Here is a 6,159-nt window from a genome sequence, read left to right as displayed (position 1 = left end):
CTATTCCAATTGGTCACAGATAGGAGAATTTATTGATTATGACATTGATCTCTGTCTGTATGATTCAATGTAAGTGTCTCACTACATGAAAGAGGAGAAAAAAACTGTGTACAAACACTGTAAAAACATTTTGTGAGTGATGCCACCTATAAAACACATGGGAAAAACGAAAGCTATCTTAATTGAGCATATAAGTGAAAAAAAAAAAACACAATTCATGAGAAAATTAGTGTTAATCTTTCAATAACGTGAAATCCATGCACATTACAGTATATTATCACAGTTTATTTCACAGGCTTCAATATTTGCGGAGAAACAATAACAGCAGTAAGTGCATTAAGTGCATTAACTCCATGCTGATTACGTTGCCAGGAATATTGTCAAATCCAAATATACTGGCAACACAAATAGTGGACTGTCAATGACCAATTATTATTCATTTTTTATATATGTATATATAATTAGGGGAGAAGTAACATTAAATTATATAAAATAATGAATTACAGAGATTCGGACATATTATTGCAAATGAAATAATCTCAGTCTTCATCTGTTGTTTAAAAGATTGATTATGTTACAGCGCCTCTTTGAGGATAAAATTGAAATGGCACCTTATCCACACCAGTCTAAAATTCAGAAAGCCGTTTGCTTGTTCATTATCACATGTACATATGCTTGCAATATTTATATAGTATACTTATTTAACAGAATTTATTTTATTTTTCAATACTTATTATTTAACTTAATTTAATTGTCGTTTTATTTGCTTTCAGGCTATTTTTGTGCCAATGCACTCATCTGGCACTGTAGCAGGGAGAGCGTCGGCCATGGAACATGGATTCTATAAGCCCATTAACTGTGCAGTCTCAACCCACCCACTTAGTCACACACTACAATAAAGCACCGATCAGTGGCCTTCTCTCCCAGGCTAGAAATAATACACCAACCAGCTACATGAGCCACATCCAGCCAAATGGCAACCATTCAACTGCAAATTACAGCGTTTAACCTTTGTGAGGTCAACAGTCTCTTCTAAGACTGGACAAACTTTTTACTAGGAAAACTTTAGGCATTACATGAGCATTGCCAAAAATATAAGACATCAACAGGCTTATGGAATGACTTGAAGCCATAGTAATAAGTAAATTCCCTCTGCATTAGATCTATGACAATGTAATTTAATAGTGTATGCATTCATTGCTCTCTAGGGCTAACTAATAAGCTGGCAAAACAAAGCTTTATTGCAGTGTTTTAATACCATTAGCCGCTCTCATTGATTTTAAAGTGCTTGAGATGTGACACAGAGCAGTTCCTTTAGGAGAGCTTGTGTCTGGTTTCTGTCAGTGAGAAGTTATCAGGGCTGGGGAGCCGCGGCTCCTGTTAGTTGGTCCAGGTGGGAGCTTTAGCACATTTAATGTTTACTTTCCTTTACGATATTAGAGGAGTTGAGAGTCTGTGCCGGTCCATTAGGATTAGATCTCTGTCTATCTCAGTTTTTTCAATCTTTTCCTTTCTTTGCACCTGTCAGCAGTTTCTACACTGGATGGCTAATCCCAGCCCCAGATAAACTGTCACTAATGGCTTCAGGTGCCACCACCAGGGTCTAAAAAGAGCCAAGACCCCACAAAAATTCACACGTACACATAAACCCCTTAGCTATATACTTTAATCTCCCCTTTTGGAACAAACCCCCATCTTCATCGCCATTCACTCTCATTCGCTAGTCCGTCTTGATGGTTATGGCCCCTGGGTCTCTGTGGAGAATGGAAGTGCAATCACAGCCTTTCTGAAGGTTATTACCCAGACCTCACAGGCTTTTCATGGCCCCTCTGATGCAGGCTGGGAAATGACAATGGTCAGCTCTGCTGAGAAATGGGTGCGCTTCACTTCCACGTGTGGAGAAGCCGGAGTTGTAGGGCAATAAAGGACGGAGATGGCTCTTTCCCTCATTCCGGAGCTGAATCGGTGCATCTGCCAGAACTTCTTGGGTGGAACACAAGCCAGGACTTGAAGCCGGGACTTGAAAAAGTGTGAAGGAGTGCTTTCATTAAGGAGCAGAGAAGACTAAGTCTAACAACCTGTGAGATGAACAGGGATGCTCTGCTCACATAATGGCTGATGACACAATAATTCACAAGACAGCTGAAATGGTCTGGTTTTCAAACTAAAATATAGAAGCTATTATTTTTTAAAGAAGCTATTATAACAGATCAGTTTTAAACTTAATTCTGACAGGCCGAAAATATATACTTTATTATTTAATAAAAAAATATAAACACTAACATATATATATATATATATATATATATATATATATATATATATATATATATATATATATATATACTATATATATATATATATATATATATATATATATATATATATATATATATATAGGTCATTTTTCAAAATGTAAGAGTGGAGTAATGGCTGCTGAGAATTCAGCTTTGCCATCAAAGGAATGTTACAAATTCCATTTTACATTACATTTATCTGCGATGACAAAGCTGAATTTTCAGCAGCCGTTTTTTCCAGTCTTTAATTCACATGAAAATTCAGAAATCATTTTAATATGCCAGTTTGCTGCCTGTTAATTATCATCACGGTTGAAAACTGTTGTGCTGCATAATATTTTTCAAAATACAGGATTCTTTGATGAACAGAAAGTTCAAAAGTTCAAAAGAACATTTATTTGAAAGAGAACTCTTTCGTAACATTATAATCGTGTTTACTGTCACATTTAATCAATTTAATGCATACTTGCCACATAAACATATTAATTTCTTTAAAACCATAATCTTCCAAATGTTAGTGTGCATATACTATATACAATTTATATATTAAAAATATATCTATTTTCCAAGGTCCCTCCTGGAGCCCCTGGTTTGAAAACCCCTGGTCTACACTTCATAATCATGCTCACTCTGCCATAGTTTATTTTATTTTTTTATTTTTTATTTTTTTAAGAAGCAGAAACAGTTTGCTACCAACAGAGCACACCAGGGAAAATGTTCCTTCAGTGGGCCAGACATGATGTAGCTGATCTAAATGTTTTTTTTTTGCCCAGCATTTCACCCATTGTAGTAGTGATGGAAATGAATGATAATTGCAGCAGAGAGAGGCCTTGGACTGCTACCCCTGGCTCGGAGCAGCCAGGCAATAACTCAACCTAAATTTACATACTCTAAAATTCTCACCAGGCTCTCAGAACTGAAGCCAAGCAGCTCCCAGATTCACAGCCTCCACCAAACATCAATTATTACATTTTAGCTTGGATCAAGTTTTCAAAGGCCATCCAGATGAGAGGAAACAGCAACGGGAGGGGTCTCATTCAGTCCAACCCAACTACCCATTACTTTTATCAGCCACTCTAAGAAAAGCACAGATGATCAGCGTTTCACATCCAGCTGAAGTAGGGGGGAAATCAATATTTGACGTGCGGCGCTGAAAGGAGGGGTGTAAAAGTTGAAATTATCCTCCCACCCGCCAGTGTTTGTTTGTGAGCTCGATGCATCAACACAAGAGACCACGAGCGAGCGAGGGGGAGCCCCTGCCGAGCTTCTGACATCTGCAAACTCAGAAGTGAGAATCTGTGCTGAATTATAAATAAAGGCTGCAGGCAGTAAACATGGGATTATAAGGTAAAATATACAGAAAAGAAATTACACCCGAGATATTGGAAAGCAAACCAAAGTGCAACCGGAGCTCTTGATGCATGCCTTACTAGATAATTAACATTTCTAAATGACTTTTTCCATTGACAGTTCGATGCTTTTGTTTATTATGCAGAGGAGAATTTTGTGCCCCCACAGATTTGCAATCATCTTGTGGAGATGTCTGAACTGAGAAATCTAGCTTTGATTAATATATATGACCAAGATCTTTGCTGGGTATTGATTTGTGTTCCCTTATCCAATTAATGCCTTCATGAGCAGCTCAGAAGGGGGAAAGTCTGCTTTGACACATGAGAAAGCTATAACGTGAGAGCACGAGAGAGTCGGACGAAGAGCGAGAGAGAGCTGACAGGGGCCATAATGGAGCAGCTGCCTGCCTAGCCATAAATTCACCTTTGAACACAACATCTGACATCTGACTTAGAGCCTATTTGCTAGAAAGATTCATTTTATCAAACATAAATAAATGGAAATAAATTCACCTCCATTTTGTGCTTGTCATATCAATGCCTGTGAAATATGTAATCGCCTGGTTCCACCAGCCACTCTCAATACTGTTACCTTTAAAATATATATATATATATATATATATATATATATATATATATATATTTTTTTTTTTTTTTTTTTGAGTTTGAGTTTGAGTTTGAGTTTGCCTAGGTTTATTTGTATGTTGTGGCTCATGCTTGACAGGCTGCCATTATGTGCAGGTATTTTAAGTTGTTGTTGTTTGGGTGGGGGCTACCACGGCCCACCCTATAGTTCTTCTAAAAGACAAGGTCTGCACATAAAATGCTTTTCAATGTCATTATAAGAAATGAAAGAGAATCAGAACCATTTATAAGACATTATTATCATTTATGTCCTGCTCAAGAAGTCAATAAAATCAAGGTCATCTCAGCTGGTCATCAGTTTTCTTTATTTGTAAAAATCTAAGTAATCTCTTTCATGGCCCCTTAGAAACCTAAGAGGACATCCCTTTCAATGAGTGTCAAACATTGTTGTTTCACCTCTAAAGATGATTACTCCTGTTTAAAAAGCATTGCAATTATGTATTTGTGGCTCTGTTTTCACAGTTAATCTGTGATGTAAACAGAGGTGTAAAGTATTTGAGTAAATGTAATTAATTACTGTATACAGTATCAAAGGCATTGGCAACTTTTACTTTCTACTTCACTACACTTTTGAATAAGCATCTGTACACTTTACACATTACAATTACAGATCACATTTTGTATGGCACCTAGTTTTTTCTGCAGGAGTTTATTTCTTCTACAAAAGAAGTGATATCACTAACTACAGAGCCCTGAAAGTAAAATATCTTGTGCATTTTGCCCTTACTCTCCCGGTGAGCGTGATTTGATAAAGTACAACATGTTCCTGGATCAGCATCCCTGGATAGTAATGTTGATCCAGGATCATGAAAAGATGTTGATCAAGGAACATGTCTTACGTAGAAAAATCACAGCGACCTGAGGGTTTTCTGTCTTGAATCATTTAGCCCTTTTCAGTCACTTTTTGTGCTGCTTAACATTAAAATTATGATTGTCAGTAGTTCAAACTAAATTGTATTTTATTCTCATTTTCTATAGGGTTTGATATTTTTGCAATAATTTTACCAAAATCTGAAATATATATATATATATATATATATATATATATATATATATATATATATATATATATATATATATATATATATATAATAAAATGCTATAAAAGAATTCCTGTAGCTCAAGGGGTATATAATAATGTTTATATTATTAGTTGAACTACATTTAAGTAACAGATTGCATAAAAAATAAAGCACATACAGTTTGGTCATTTAAATAAGAAAAATAAATATTAAATTTATTGTCAAAATTAAGATGTGATTTTAATTGCTTGATACAGCAAAGATGGTCAAGATCTCTGATGGAGAACAGGCCAAAATCCCCATATTAAGGTCTCAAAAAATGTAAAAGAAAGAAAAGAAAAAAAACTGCCTCTAATGAGACACCAAAGGGTCCAGATTTGCGAATTTTATTTATTTATCAAGTAGCAATTTTATAATTTTTTATTTTTTGTACATGTTCTCTATAATTAAATTGAATATTTATTCAATGGCGGTCTGATGAAGTAATAAACAAGCTGAATGGATTTCATATAGGCCTAGTACATTCGAAAAGAGAACTAAAGTTTACTTGCAGATTAGGTTGGTGCATAAACATACATGCAAAGGTCTTCTCATATCTTTTCCAGTTCTCAAAACAAAGTGGACAGACAGAAAAAAAAAAAAAAAAAAAAAAAAAATGGGAATAATGCTGCTTCCTGTGTCACAGTGCCACCTTGTGGTTCCCTGGCAAAACTTTTGAGACGGTTTTATAAATATTAAGTGAAATTAATACTGATTACCATTATTGCGACTTTTGGCGTGAAATGTTTTTCATTTAGCATCAATTTTCTCAGCGATGTAATTATATTGTAAAAATTTTGGCAAACC

This window comes from Carassius gibelio, chromosome A14 (assembly GCF_023724105.1).
Source record: "Carassius gibelio isolate Cgi1373 ecotype wild population from Czech Republic chromosome A14, carGib1.2-hapl.c, whole genome shotgun sequence".
NCBI classification, from domain to species: domain Eukaryota; kingdom Metazoa; phylum Chordata; class Actinopteri; order Cypriniformes; family Cyprinidae; genus Carassius; species Carassius gibelio.
This window is presented reverse-complemented; position numbering follows the sequence as displayed.